A 16,715-nucleotide genomic window follows, 5' to 3' on the forward strand; every position below is an offset into this window, starting at 1 on the left:
ACTGTATGCTATTCCACACTACACAGCTACTCCCTACACAACTCTACAATATACCTTTACACTCTAGCCAACTGCACTGATCCTATCGGACTGCATATGACTACAATCTACAACACTCTACTCTACACCAGTCTTCTCTACACTGCTACACTGTACGCTATTCCACTTGAATCCACTCCACTCTACACTACTCCAGTGTATGCCACTGCACTCCACACCACTCTCCTGTCCACTATTCCATTATATGCAACTACACTCTATGCTACTGCACTTTATGGTATTCCACTGTTCACCACTCCTCTATACCCTACTCCACTTTAAACCACTCCACTATATGGTATTCCACTGTATACCTCTGCACTGTACCCTACTTAACTCCACACAATTCCACTCTGCCACACTGCACTTTACACTACTTCACTCTGCACTATTTCACTCTATGCCATTTCATTTTACATGATTACAATTTATGCCACTCCATTGTGCACTACTCTACTACTCCACAATCAGTAACAGGGGAAAATTAAAGACAAAGTTGAAATACAGTTAAATGGATATTTGTGTCTGAAAACATCCCAAGGCAATGAATGGCAACATCCTCCTCAATGGCACTGTAACTTTCATACCTCAGCTTCCGAGAGAGATGCAAATTACAGCACTCAATGAAAGAAAAACTACACCGAAAAACAAGGAGAAGGATTCAGCTTATACAGTAGGAAATACGGCAAAGCACAACTGCATATGAGCTGTCAGAGAAGACTGAAAGGTCCCATCACATTAGCATCTTAGAAAGAAGGTAGGAGGGAGTGCTTGAGACCATTGGGTTGCATACATTAGAAACAGAGGGGCTGTGAGGCCAAGAAAATTAGAGCGAATATGGACAAGGGAGTGAATCTACCCCAAGTGCTCAAAGTGCTGAGTCTGACTTGTGAGGAAGAGAGACATTTTGGCCTACAAACTACAAATTTAACTAGTGAGATATTGCTCTATAGCACTGTGAACAAGGCACAATTTCACTGAATATTGCCTTAGTTGAGAGCAGCATGAACAGGGCCACCTAGGAAATAAAACTCGTAGGAATCCTGTTTGAGACTTGAAACTATGATGGGGAGAGAGTAAGCTGCTCCTGTTTGCATTTCTTAATGGTCCGAATCACTATATCCAGCTGTTAAGAAATGCAAACTGGTCTTTTCCTATGTACAAAGCCCTTTAAGGAATCACAAATAGGTATTTCCTATGTGTGATTCCTATTCTGATTCTGATGTACCATACATTTCCTAAATGGGACTTGAGCATTTAGGAGATGCAATTACTATTGACTTCAAGTCGATGGTAACCAGGTGCCATTTCATTAAAGCACCCTAAAGTGTTATAGAGCACCCACATGCCCCTTACGCATATGTGTGCTCTACAGGTGCATAACTATTTTTGGGGTGCACAAGGGAGCCTTTTGCCCATTGCCCTAATAAGAAATAGCTATTAAAATAAATGCAAAACCGGCACATTGACTCAAGTGCAATGGGATTTCTTAATAGAAATAATCCAGGTCAATTTGGCACATCTCAGTGTTTCTCAAATTAAGATTTCTTTAAAAAACAAGAGACAAGAGGTGTGAGGCAAAACAGGAAATTGTTTGTTTAATTTAACGTTACAGCTGGGTGAGCGGTTACAGCACCGGAGGTCTGCAGACTGTCTCTCATAGAACATTAAAATGGCCAATCTTTTATACATTTTTCTTGGAGCAATAAACACATAAAACATTCCTTTCCTAGTGAAATATCTGAACAAATGACAAGGAGTCACAAATCCAATTTCCAGATCGGGATTGAAGTGGACCTCGACCTGGCATAGACACTATGGCCCTCATTATGAGATTGGCAGCAAATGCCGCCTACTGCCACGGTGAGGGCCGCCAACAAACAGTCGCCGTGGCTACCTATTGTCCATGCCATTATGACCGTAGCTGGAATTTTGCCAGAAGGCTGGAAGAATTCCGTCAATGGTCATGGCGGCAGGCGGCGGTAAGGTGGCGTTGCTGCCAACAGCAGCGCCAATCCAGCAAAACACCACCTACTGTATCATGTTCCACGTTATGGCCTGGTGGTGTTTTGCTGGCCGCGCCCCGTCTCCTGCTGGAGGACCCCCTGCAAGCAGGTAAGTCAGGTCGACCGAAAGGAGAGGGGGGTGGGGAGTGTTGTGTGCGTATGTGGGGGTATGTGTGGCTGTGTTTGACTGCATGCATGCGTGTGTAGTGCATGTGTGCGTGAGTGTGTGTGTGTATATGTGTGTATTTTGCCATGTGTGTGTATGTGTGTTTATGTTAGGGTGCCGGGGGGATGGGGAGCGTGGGGGAGGCTCTGGGGATGGGGCAGGGAGAACCCTATCAGTGCCAGGGAAGGAATTATGTTATCCTATCGCCATGTTTTCCGTGGCGGTACAGAAACCACGGAAACAATGGCGGTGGGTGGGGTCAAAATGCCATGGGCGGCCTAGTGACGGCCGCGAGGCAGGAGACTGTAGTCTCCAGTCCGGCGGTCATTGCCTCCGTGGTGGTCGGTGTGTTGACTTGGCAGTTTGGCTTTGGCCAAACCGCCAATGTTATAATAGTGGAGGTAGGTACCGCCAGCCTGTTGGCGGTAATAACTCCACTATACCACTGACCGCTGGGGTCGCAATGACTCCCTATGTTTGCCAGCCAGTATGTATACAGATGTACAGCCTGAGAGGAGAGTGGTCGCTGCATGTGCTGTGTGTGCTGTGTCCTGATCGGTTAAGTGTACCCAACTGCATGTGACATCTAGCATTGTGGTGTTTTGGGAATGCATGTTAAGTCTGGCCATTTGTGCTTTTTTGGGGCCAATCTCTAGGAACCATTATAGTACTGCTGCCTATTGTTGGATCTCATATAAGCTTGTGTGTTTGGCTGTCAGCTAAGTGTTACCCCACCTGTGATGTGTCAGTAATTAACCTTCAGGCCTAAGCCACAGAGCCTACCTGACCACGTATCTATGTACTGGGGTTAATAGAGAGTTCATGACGGGAGAACTCAACACAGGTGACGTGGCTTCATTTGTATATGAGAATGTATTGTATAAAGGTATCATGGTATTGTGTGCATTGATTGATATTAGCACTCTCCCCTCTAGTTGAATTTTCAACCACACCATCAAACCCATAAGTCATGACAGTCACAGTGTTGGCACTTTGTTGTCGTACCTCCCTCACTACTTGTACCGTAACCAATCTGGGGACTGCATTTCTATAACAGGTAAACCCCAATTGTAGTAAACCATATACAAACAGTAACATGATGAAAATGGGCAACAATGATGTGCACAAACCAGTCAGACACCAGGGGAGCCATGAAAACCAGAAAAGGGCAGCATTATGTGTTGATCTTGGCACACACCCCACACTCCATTGCGGTTGTTAAGTCCAAAATATTCCGATGTTGCATCAGCATGAGACAAATGGCTCTTTGTTTTTTATGGGATTAAGGCTGAACTCACTGTTGCAATGTGACGAATGGCATAGACCCTCTTGCCGAAACGTGAGCATCAGTGAACAATCTAAACTCCTCAGGAATGTCTTTGTACTGAGCCCAACCAAAATAATAAACAGATCTTCTCCTTTGAACCAGATTTAACAGTGTTGTTTCCTTCCAGTGTTGGTACAGTTCAGTTCAGACATATCTTCTCTGGGGATGACCAGGGTTGGAGTGTGTATGGTGCGCGAGATCAGTGGCCATGCCATCCAGGGATGAGCTGGGTATAAGCAAACTCGCTGCACTGCCAGTAGGTGTTAATCAGCATTGAGGTGCCCCATTGCAGATTCAGAGTGTGCAGTAACGTGCCATAATTCTTATTCATGGCCAAAAGAATGGCTCCTTTGCCTCTTAAACATAAGGAACACAATCTGAGTTTCTGTACAATTAGGGATTACCCCTTTCCTTCTATCCACGTGCACCTGTCTACCTCAGTGCCCCAGATCTTCTCACATGGGGTGTCAATGCAGTCGTTTAGACCTCCCCTACGAAACCCATTTCCCTTCATGTCATTGAGGTGAATGGCACTGCACTGATACTTCAAGTCTGGGGTACATTTGTTGTTAACAAAGACAGCCCCAGACATGTTAAGGGTCACTCCCACTTCACAAATGGAAGTGGGAGTGGACACGTTTGTGCACCAGTTAGATGGTTTAGCTACTTCCATGAATGTCTTTTCCTTTAATTCCCGGGGCCAAACGGTGTCCTTCCGTAAAGCTCCCCTTCTGTGCATCCTGTCCAGCTCAGTTTGAATGTTGCTAAGATTGGTGAGAAAGTGCAGTGCTGTGGAATTGGTCTCATAGTGTGTCATATTTACTACTACATTATGGGGCTCTACTCTAGTAGGTGGCATTGTATTCGTAATTCTACATAGGTACAGATGGAGGAGACATTTTGCTTTTTCAGGGGCTACCTCTTAGGATAAGTACAATGTATCTGTACCTACTGCAAGCGTTATCAACGAACAAACATAAAATGACCCAGATGATGTCTTAGTCCCCCGACGGTCATGTGCTGATTCCACATATTGTGTAAAAGGGTGCTGTGTAGTGTGTGCGGGATGCTAATGTTGGGTGCAGTGTAATTAAAAGTAACATGAGTCGGATCCCTGCGTGACAACTCTTGAATAGGCTCCGTTAGATCATAGTGTTCATTAGAAATACATGGCTACAGTAGCATCCCTAGCAACCAATCTATAAACGGGCTATGACACATAACTTAGGTATCAATGTAGCTCTTGAGGTATTTCCAACTAAGATATCTTGTGGTTTTCTCAGTGATGGGGACAAATGGTTGACAAACAGTTTGGAAAGAGTTCTTGGGGAAAGGTGTGGTACAGGATTCCGTTCTGTTAGGGGTATTATGCGAAAAAATGTCCTTCGAGTGTGTTGTAGCTGTTGATACTACTGGGTATTCTGGTGAAGCCGCTGAGAAGATGATGGTCCACTGCAGGGGTGGTGCACTTAATGACTTGGCTGCAGACCTGTGGGCAAGAGATTTGTTTGGTCATTGTGAGAGAAAACCATTGCATATCTGAATGCCGACAATTATTCCTCCAAGTATATCTGTGCTCTTCATGTATTTTGGTGTGGCACCGAGGGAGCGGTGACCTCAATCGAGATACCTGGTTTTGGGTGAAAGAGGTTATTTATAAACATTTTATTTTTACATATCGTCAGATCTCCCTCTTTCCGCGCTTAACTAAGTATACATTTGGATTGTGTGTTTTACAGGGTTATTGTTGTATAACAGGTGGTTTTTAACCTTATGATTGGTGCTATGCTGGTGTTGCCGGCTCTTCGTGCTCTGGTGTGTTCACAGGCAATGTCAGTGGCCCAAGATGGAATTCTAGCTTACACACATGGGTTGATGCAAAAAAGGAGGGGCGTTTCACACTGAACGTTGGTCATTGAACACAATGTGCCCTGACGACAAGGGTACACCCCTCTGATCTCAGCACTTGGTTTACCCTGTGATCCCCTCAAGTGGTACCAGGTGTTCTAACTACACCCCTTTTTCTGAAGGCTTCCTTTAGGCTAGCTTTGGGCTTCTTTGTTTTGTTCTTAGATGATTCTCTAGACATCTGAACCTTATTGTTGTGTACTGAGCGGGGGTCACAGTGTGGCTCCATGGCTCCTGTGTCTCTCATTTGCAGAAATCAATTTTGAAGTTGGTGCTCTCTTCGAGCAGTGTGAAGCCTTGCATGTTGCCCTATTGCCAAACCTGTTGGGGGTGAACTTACTCCCATGTTCTACTCTTCTCAGGGCTGCAGTGGATGTTTTGGACTCACAACCCCCCTTTCCCATGGACCATATATTTTTTGTCCTACTATTTCTGGCTGCTATTAGGAACCCTCAGGGTAAGAAGGAGGCAGAAAACATTGCTGTGTGGGCAGTCTGGAGCAAGGCCGGGAACTCGTTGGAGTTCTGCCTTCCTTGTGGGAATGTACTGGGGAGACTGGATGTCCTGGCCATCCCCCTTCCCTCTGAATTTACATGGTGTGATGCCATGTTGGAAGTCATGTGCACATTATGAGTGTTATGCTGTCTCTTTACACCCAGCGCACCGAAGGCCTGGCTTCCGACAGCTTCTTTTTTAACCGAAATTCGGCTGAAGGCCGTTGAGGATGCTATTGCTGCTGGTGCTATGTGACAAAGGCATTTTGGTCCCAGCTGGGGGCCCAAGAATGTGGACCTTTTGACTTGGTATTAGGAACCCGTCCCACTTTTCTTAGAGTTTTGAGTACCTGGTGTGTCTGCCCTTTAAGCAGCAGTTGGTGAGTCACACTGCCCCTCTCAGGCAGACTGCCCCTGAGGTGTGGCCAGCTAACCCTGCCTTGGGGGACCAGCAGCAGAGTGGGGCTCAGGCTCTGACGGGCACCCCAAAAGACAAACTCTGGTGTGGATTGTCCGTCAACAGCCACATGGCAGCCAGGGATGGCAGAATCTAGCGAGAGCCCCCAGTGGACAACCATGCAGCAACCTTGGATGTCCTAAGTGCAAGTAAAATGTTGAAATCCCTAATGTTATTCTCATTTCCTATTATTTTGAACCGTACTGCAGTGAATTCTAAGGTGTGCTCAAAGTGTATACTTTGTATCAGGGGTTCTAAGGCTTACTGCACATTTTGGTTCTGTGTCTGCATGAAAGCATTGCTTTCCCAAACGGCTATCCCTCCTTGTCTCAGCTGAAGCCCTAATCCATGATGGGACTGGTTCTCCGGTTGCAGTTGTTGATGCCATGCGCTTGTCCAATTACCTGACTCTTGCAGTGGTGGTGTGGTAGTGGACTCATTATCATGCGGCTGAGTATAAGGTGCTGCTGCGTTTCCCTGTGCCTGAATCTGTGGATGGGAGTTCTGCCGGGCCTGGCCTTAGCTCATTGACTTCTGCACGTGGAGTGGCCTTAGCTGCAATCTGTCTGCCATGTACCCATTGCATGGTAATAGTAGCACTGTATGGGGTTAGACTTCTGCCTGCCACCCTGGTTTCCAACATTGTGGCCATTTTGGAACCCTTGGTCATCCTGCAGGGGAGTTCCCTTCATGAATGGTGCCCTTTGCATGCTTTCTGCCAACGTGGCCTCCTCAAGGTTTGTCTTCCTTAGCCTATGCTGGACCAACTTAGTGTTGTCCCTCTAGGCCTGTTCCTGCTTCTCCTTATCTTTCTCTTGTTTCCTCTTGTGGAAGTTCTGTATGTCTGCTTTTATTTCTTGACAAGGTTTAGTTTCTAGCCCTACTACATTATCTGAACCGCTTTGTATGTCGGAGGGTGGCCCTCTATTTGAGGATGTTAGTAAAGAAAACGACTTAAGGTCTTGTATCTGTCCACGGCTGTCTCGTCTCATGTTCCCACCATTATCTCATCCTACCTAGGAAGTCTATTATGCTCTTCCCATGGTTTCTACCATGAACCCACCTACATCTGGGCAGTCAGGCAATACTTCCTCTGGGGACATTCATATCTGATGCCTACATGAATTAAATTCAGCCTGTCATGCTCTGTGTTGGTCAACATGACTGTCGGGATGTGAGTGCAGGTAAACACCGTGTTAGTCTGCTCGTTGATAATGCTGTGTAGCAATGCCGAGTGCTAGAGTGATCTCTGCAGTATTGTTCTCAAAGTATGAGATCCATTTCTCGCCCCATCCAACCTCGGCGATGGCTTGGCCTTTAGCTCCTCCTTATCTATCTAGGCCCATGTCACATAGATGTTCACTGGCCTGCCCTTCTGTAGTAACAGGCATAATCTCACTCCTGGCAGCTCTACTCTACATAGGTTTACCATCTCCTCAGACACTCCTGCATGTAAAGGAAGTTTCACTTTGAATCTGCCCCTCTGTGTCAGATGCAGTCTTCGGCAATCGCTATGTCCTCTGATTCAAAGGATCCCTCCTCCGACCAGGGACCATTGCACTGATCATTTCTCTCAGTCCAGCGGGCTAGAAGGTGACAAAAGGGTCAGGTGAATATTTTGCCTTCCTCCTGAGCTACTATGTCCGTGGCATTGGCTTATCAACCCTGCACGTTCAGGAGAGTGACTGATGTCCTTATCGCTACTCTCCTTGTGTGCATGCAGTGGTGCCATTTTGGTCCTCCTGTGTCTAAGCTAGGTCCGCACCATGCTGACGTGGTCCCTAATCTCCTGGTCAGCCCCTCTCCTTCACTGACCTTCGGGTGAGGCACGGACCCCCGTCAAAACTTTCCCATCCTACTCTATCTCAGGTTTTTCTGTGACTGGGGCTCCATACCTACTCCTCCTCTCCTCAAGTGGAGGGCACACTACTGTGCTCTCATGCTGGTCTTCCAGGGTGGAAGTTCTCTCTCACTCTATCTCCTTCATTCATGCCTTTTCTAGGACTCCCATCTAGATTGCATCTTTTGCTCAGTGCTATGTGTTGTCCTTCAAAATTGGGACCTGCTCTCTTTCTCGCTCTCCGTGGTTTCTTCTGCTACCCAAGCGTGCCCTGTGGCTCACTCTTCACTGCCAGATCTCGGAGGTCTGGGTCCACTTCCCTCACTCTCACTAGCTATCTCACTATCCAAGAAGGCTATAAATCTTCCCTTCACTCACATTTATTCCCCTTAATCAGTGGGGGTGCGTGTCCCTATGACTGGGGTAATGCAGAGAGTGTAGGGGCCACTTGAGCTCTCTCGACTGGCAGATTAATGTATCCCAAAGATTCGATAGCAGGCATCAGGGAGAGCACCTCCAAAACTACATACGGTGGGTGGTGCAGACACATTGCTTACTGGTGATGGGTCAAGGTTATTGGCCTGGACTTCCTTGAAAATGGCACAGAGCTCTGGCAGTGCTTCCATTTTGTCCATCTTTTGCCCTGCATACTTTGTTTGTAGGTATGTACTTGTGGGTGCCATTATATTAGAGCTGAAGGTTCCCTATTTAGGTCAGGGGAACGTGTGAGTCTTGGTATGTGCGTGTAACTCGTGGCAGAGTTTTCTCAGCTTTTTGACCTGAGTGGGGAACTTACTCTGCATGTGTTCTAGAGGTCATACCACTCTGGTATTTGGGTAGTGTTTTCAGGGGACAGTTACACTACTAGGTTTCACATTCTTTGGAGGGTTTTTAAGTTACAGGAGTTCTAGCTTTCTCTGTTTTTTGGATGTTTTTCTCTCTTAAATTGCAAATGTTTCTGTTTTTATAGATTTATTTTTCAATTTTTACTCCAACAACAGGAAGTATGTACAAGAGAACAAGAGGATCTCTCTGTTATTGGGAACTATATGCACAAGGGGTTTATCAAACCTAATCTGGTGGGAAATGATATACACACACAGGGATTCCTAGATCTAATGAGCTGAACATTATTCACAGATGCATCAAAACATTTAACCACCAAGTGCATGAAGGGCCACAATCCTAGGAAAAAGTGCAATTGTTAGTTTGCAATAGCCTGTAATCTGGCAACGAAAAAGCGAGCAGTACTTTGGCATCAAACATCAAACAACAAATTGTGCAAATCAACAATTTCTTGATGTGTACATTAAACATTAACAACACTCAACCTTCAAAATTTAAGACAAACACAGTTATATTGCTCTCCCGGCATCATAATACCAAAAGAACACCATTTCAACTGGCAGGAGAGATACTGACTAGGCCCCAAAAATCATGGGAATGGCAATTACACAATGTCTTATCCCTAGCCATTCCTAGCGCATGTTTTCCTGCGACCAAGGAAGTTCTGTGCTGTGTGAAGCAATGGGAGCCCGGTCATCGATTCAATACCAGCTCTGAGAAAATATTGCAACAATTTGTATGGAGAAAAAAGAACTTATTTCAGTGACCATAGGCCTTTCTTGGAAAAACACAGCTATGCCTAATCGCCTGGATCTCAATCACTCCAGTACCCTAATGTCCAAATTCCCCCTCTGTTACACCCAGGGGTCCTGCATACCATTTGTGTCAAGGCCAGCGGTCTAAGCAAAGCACACCTACCACTTCTTTCAAATACCACAAGTGTTAAGAAACTGGTGGCACTAAGAAAACCAGGATAGCCTAATCAGATTGAGATGCAGACCCTACATCACACCCAGAGTCTATGCTAACCGACTGCATCATGCCCAGTGGCCCAAGCAAATACACCTCTTAAAACTGACAGCTGGCCCTATGTCACACCCAGGACCTTATGTGTACCTTCTGTGTCACACTTAGCGGTCCAAGCGGCCAACACCCCAAAAACCCTGTGTTACACCCAGGGGTTAAGTGCACTGGCTGTGTTACTCCCAGCTGTTCAATCGATCACCCTTCCTGATGCTGACAATCAAGAATGTGACTTCTGCGGATTATGATTTGGCCTAGTTTGCCACACACTAAATGCTAGGGTTGAGGGTCTGATGTAGTCTCTTGCCCTTGTGACAGTGGCTTTTGGATGGACCTCCACCCCATGGATTCATTAGAATTTTCAATCAATTGTAGCATCTGCTCACCTTTCTTGTTTGCAGCAAATGGGAATCCCTCTGTGTGGGGTCTCCTTCCTTTGGTCGCAGTTGAGTTTAAAGAACCGAATCAGCTCCTGGCAGGCTCGCCAAAATTTTGCTTAAATGAGGATTTACCTTAAAAAACAAGAGACAAGAGGCATTTTGCAAAACAAGAAATGGTCTGTTTATCTAAACATTAGGGCAGTTACAGCAACGGGGTCTGGGGGCTGTCTGTCATAGAACCTCAAAATGGCCCACATTTTACACATTTTTTTTGGAACAATAAACACATACAACTTTCTTTCCCTGGTGAAGTATGTGAACTGTTGACAATGAGTGGCAAATTCAATATCCAGATAGGGAATGCATGTACACTATGTGGGCCAGCGAGTACATGTCTGAATGTCAGGCCTGATGAGCGCGTGCCCACTGCATGTGCTTTGTGTGCTGTGTCCTGATTAGCTAAGTGTACCTAATTACATATGGCATCTAACTTTATGGTGTTTTGGGAATGCATGGTCCCTCTGGTCAGTCTCTGGGAACCATTGTAGTGTTGCTGCCTATTTGTGGGATCTGATCTAAGATTGTGTGTTTGGCTGATGGCTAAGTGTTATCTCACCTGTGACCTTACAGTCATTAACCGTCAGGCCTGGGCCTCCTTGCCCGTCTAACCATGGCTGACAGAGAAATCATGAAAGGAGAATCCAACAGGGGCGCTGTGACTTTGTGTATGAAAATGTATCATTTGTGTATAAATGTCAACATCAGGACAGTGCGCGCTCTACGGGCGACATAAATGCAAAAACCCAGTCCTTATGAAAAGGCATATTTCATGCATTGTGTCTCTATGTAGTATGTTAACTTTTTGCATTGCAGAGCTTCTACCTTGAAAAGTCATTAATGCTGTTTGTAATTCATTGTTCATTTGCAAGGCTTGTTTGCAGGACAACAGGGTGTGGTCCTTTATTCTAAGACCTTCTAGAAATCTTTCTTGCAGCATGGTTGGGTGTGGCTCGTGGGCGGGGCTTGGCTCTAACTAAGGGATCCAGCCCAGCTCCACGTGCTCACTATTCAGAGGTCCCGGTGCAGAGCAGCAGCATTTTCCAGAGTTCCTGTCCCGGAGGCCTATCCAGTCATTTCTAGGCCTGCCCTCGTTTCTTTGGTGATCTTCCAGCAGGGCGGTAAGGCGGAGGTCGGGTTAGGCCCGACTCCGTTTCCAATGACACTCGAGTTTTGGGCCTAAACTTGACATCGCGTGTGCAATTGTTTTCCTGGCATTTAATTCTTGATTTTCAGATCAGCAGTGAGCGCAATCATTTCATGGCATTTGTATTGTGAATTCAGAATTGGCAACAGTGTGAGCGATTCATTCATAGCATTTACTTCTTGTCATTCAGATCGGTAGTGAGCGCGATCATTTCATGACATTTATATCGTGAATTCCGAATCGTCAACAGTGTGCGCGATTCATTCCTAGCATTTATTTCTTGGCATTCAGATCGGCAGTGCGAGCGATCATTTCATGGCATTTGTATCGTGAAGTCCGAATCGGCAACAGTGTGTGCAATTCAATCCTGGCATTTACTTCTTGGCATTCAGATCGGCAGAGCATGCGATCACTTCATGGCATTTGGTTCTTGATAATCGAATCGGCAACAGTGTGCGCGATTCATTCCAGGAATTTAACCTTTGAAATACAGATCGGCAGAGGGCGCAATCATTTCTAGACATTGAAATTTAGAAGTGCAAGTTTGATTAAGGTGCATAATATTTCCTGAACATTTGAGTCTTGGAACTCTTAATCAGAGAGTGACGTTGCCATGTTATTCTTGAATCTAGTATAGTTCATTCATGAAGAGAAATAACCATGTGTTCTTTGATTCTTGTTACAATGCAATGACTACTCTAAGAACTATTTGGAGAGTGTTTATTGTGCAGAAATATAATATGTTAATTCTGGAATGTTCATATGAAAACCTTGTATAACCTTTTCTTGATTACCAGGTACCTAGATTCTTGAGGCCTCGTTATAGTGAAGCCTTAGGCCAGTCATGTTTTCAGTTTAAGTGTTTATTTGAAACCAAACTTGTTAAAAGTCAATGTGATTAATCTTGCAATTGTGTTGTTTAACTCTTGCTTCCACAGGTCTCCTTCCCCGCTGTTCCCAACCCAAAACCCATTCCCCCACATGGCCATTCTTTAACTCTGTGCTATATTACTAGTGGAGTTTGGAGCTGCCAAGAGGTAGACATGTTGGGAACATACGCAAGCCCCGAGGATCTGGTCTCCCTGACAGAAGAGTGAGCCCACAAATTTTTCATCCTCCTGATTTGCGCTAGGTTCTCAATATGGCCACATTGGATGAGTTAGTTAAAGTTATCAAGCAGCTCCAATCGGATGTGGTAGCATCCAAAGACATAGCAACCAGTTTAGCTGAGAGAGTGTGTCAGTTACAAGACCGAGTAGAAAAGGAGGAACAAGGTCCTCTGGTGGGGGTTGGCTTGGTACTCCTCAAAGTTCAGGAGGTAATCCTCCAACTAACATTTCCCTCAACGTTCCCTCCGCCATTCCCTAGCTCCTCCAGAACGGTTTTCAAGTGATCCTCTGAAAACGCAATCCTTTTTGACTCAAGTAGAATTGCATTTTACCTGTCGACCACACACTTTCCCTGACACCTGATCCAGGGTGGCTTTCCTGTTATCTTACCTCACTGGAGTCACGGCCACCTGGGCAATTCCTCTTGTGCGTAAAGACAGTCCCCTGCTTTACAAGTGGAGAAACTTTGTCCCTGAATTTGAAAGAGAGTTTGATCGAAGAACAGTGACTCTATCAGCAGACCGAGAACTGTTAGAATTGCGACAAGGCAATAAAGATTTAGGCCCTCATTACAACCCTGGCGGTCGGTGGTAAAGCGGCAGTAAGACCGCCAACAGACTGGTGGAAAAAAAATGGAATCACGACCGTGGAGGAAACCGCCAACAGAGACAGCCACTTTAACACTCCGACCGCCACAGCGGTACAAACAAACAGCTTGACGGTCACCGCCAACAGACAGGAGGAAGACAATGTACCGCCCACACTATAATGACAGGCCAATCCGCCACCTTTTCCGGGGCGGATTCAACGCAAACAAAAACTCGGCGGAAACAGGACTTGGAAGGGAAAACTCTCACCTCTACACACCCCACGAGGAACCAGGACACCATTGAGCCGGAACGTCAAATCCTCCCTGCGATTGTCTTCCTGCTCCTCTACCAGGAGCACGACCGACGGCGGCGACGACCACGGTGCGTACTGCACCTACGACACAGGGGAGGGGGGAGAGAAAAGAGAGTGACACACACACCAACACGCAACACCCCCACCCCCACCCTCACCCACAACAACACACACACACAAATACATGCTGAAACGTTACATTCTTCTCCAACCCCCCTGAAGAACGCAAGGACAAAAGGAAATTATTTGAACAAATGTAATCAAGAAAAATCCATTACTCAAAAATGTATATACACTATTAAAAAATATGTACACCAAGAATTCAAGTCCAGGTACTGCTCCCATATAGTCGGTGGACCACTGGGCCCAAAATGCATGTGCGAGGCCCACACAAGATACCCGATCCAAACGGAGAGAACACTGCAGGGGCATCAGATCGAAATAAAACAGGCACCTCAGGGGAAAGGGAAGGGGGTCACTTCAGCCGGATGAGTGCACGACGCCAGCTCCATGAGGGGGCTCCATGCCCATTGATGTATCCTGGGGAGTGCAAAGTCACAGTCTCTCAAGTCTCTCCAGTTGGTGGTTTGCCCACTGCTTTATCCTGGGAAGTGCAAAGTCACAGTCTCTCCAGTCTCTCCAGTGGGTGGGTTGCCCACTGCTTTATCCTGGGGCGTGCAAAGCCACAGTCTCTCAAGTCTCTCCAGTGGGTGATTTGCCCACTGCTGCATCCTGGGGAGTGCAAAGCGACAGTCTCTCAAGTGGATAACAGTCTCCACTGGTTCTGGAGGGGCTTTGTGCCCAGAGTGTTTCATCCTGCCAAGGACTGAGGTAGTGGATGTGATACTCCACTGGTTCTGGAGGAGGCTTTGTGCCCAGAGTGCTTCATCCTGCCAAGGACTGAGGTAGTGGATTTGATACGTCACTTATGGTGGGGCAACATGGAAGCTGCCCAGGCCCCTGGAACTGACCACCAACCTCGTACGAATGACCATTGGGGATGGTAGCCATGTCTGCGGTGGTGCCACTGGCTCAGGATGTGGCGTGGCCGCTGGCGGTGCTGGAGGCGGGCTCAGCAGCGGCAGTGCTTGCAGCGGTCATTGGGCAGCGGTGCTGGTGGCGGACTCACTGACCTCGGTGCTGACGGCGGTGTCATGAGCGGCAGTGCTGGTGGGGGGCTCACTGACCACGGTGCTGGCGGTGGTGTCATGAGCAGCGGTGCTGGTGGGGGGCTCACTGACCTCAGTGCTGGCGGTGGTGTCATGAGCGGCAGTGCCGGTGGTGGGCTCTCTGACCTCGGTGCTGCTGAAGGGCACAGTGTCTGCGGTGCTGATGAAGGGCTCCGTATCTTGGGTGCTGGTGGCGGTGGCCGTGGCAGCAGTGCCAGTGGCGGTCTTGTCCGCCGTGCAGGTTGGCGGCGACTTGCCTTTCTTTTTATGGGCCTTCCCCATCTTGGATGGTGGCGCAGCTGTCTTGCCACTCCCAACTGTTGTCTTGGCTGAGCCCTTGGTGGCAGGTGTTTTGGCCTTCTCCCTCTGGGACGTGGGCAACTTCTTCCGTTTTGGAGATGGGGGAATGTCCTTGGCCTAGCTCCTTGGGACACTGGCAGCCCTGCTGCTTGGCGCACTCCAGAAGCCGGTTACTGCTGGCACCACTGTGCCCGGTGATGTGGTGGCTGAGGTGCTTTGTTGGGACCTGGAAAGGCGGGCCCTAGGGGACGGAAGAGGTGGGGGAGGTGAAGGGAAGAGGTCAAGGTTTGACAGGAAAAGTTTTTTAGACACACTGGGACGGGTAGATGGAGGGGGTTTGGGAGTGGAGGAAGAGGTAGTGGTTGTAGGAGGTGTCCCTTTGCTGACTTTGGGTGAAGGTGCATGGGCTGGAGGCTGTCGTGAGATGGACAGCTGTTGGGTGGGTGTGTGACTGCGTTTGTGTACTTTGGGAGGAGTGCTCACAGACACACTGGGAGAGGACACAGGGGATGTGTGAATGGTAGTGGGGGTGGTGACTGCACGTGAGCGGTGTGTGGTGATGGGGGTGCTGGTGATGGAGGTAGTGGCTGAAGATGTAGTGCATGCAGGTGTGAGTGGAGACGTGACAGGGAGGGAGGAGAGAGACGTGGAGGAGGGGGACACAGTCGAGGCAGTGGATATTGGTATGTGTGCATGGGTATGATGCTTGTGTGTGTGCCTGTGGGATATGTGGTGCTTATGTTTGCCAGAGCTACCCTTGTGTGTTGAGGGGTGTGCAAGCTGGTCTGATGGTGTGCTTGGGATAGGCTGAGGTACTGGGGATTGGGTCTGGGTGGAGGAAGTTGGAGGGGGGAGGCTGGACACAGGGACAATGGTTGCCATCAGTGCTGAAGCCAGAGTCTGAAATGCTCACTGTTGGGCTGCCTGGCCAGAATGAATGCCCTCCAGGTATGCATTTGTCTGTTGCAACTGCCTCTCTACACCCTGGATGGCATTCACAACGATAGACTGCCCAACAGTGAGGGATCTGAGGAGGTCAATGGCCTCCTCACTGAGGGCAGCAGGGCTGACTGGTGCAGGGCCTGAGGTGCCTGGGGCGAAGGAGATGCCCACCCTCCTGGGTGAGCGGCCACGTGGCACACGCTGAGGGGCTGCTGGGAGGGTGGTGCTGGTAGGGGGGGCGCGGCTGTGCCTGTAGATGCGGGGGGCACAGAGGGGCCCGCCACCGCAAGGGAGCTCCATCAGAGGAGGAGTCGGTGTCACTGGTCTCTGCTCCAGTCCCCGCCGTGGAGCTCCCCACGCCCTCCGTCCCACTGGTGAATTATGACTCCGTAGTCTCGCCCTCCTGGGCCATGTGGGATGCAACTCCCTCTTGCTCCGGTGGCCATGCACACAAGAACAGGGAGACCACAAAAAAGGTGGGGGAAATAAAGTAGAAAGACAGGTTCAGTGCATGCAACACCGCTACCATTGGCGGACACTAGACACAGCAGCCCTCAGCACTATGCCATGCTCTTAGAGTTCCCTAATTTATCACAGAGACA

This window comes from Pleurodeles waltl, chromosome 11, assembly GCF_031143425.1.
Source record: "Pleurodeles waltl isolate 20211129_DDA chromosome 11, aPleWal1.hap1.20221129, whole genome shotgun sequence".
NCBI classification, from domain to species: Eukaryota; Metazoa; Chordata; class Amphibia; order Caudata; family Salamandridae; genus Pleurodeles; species Pleurodeles waltl.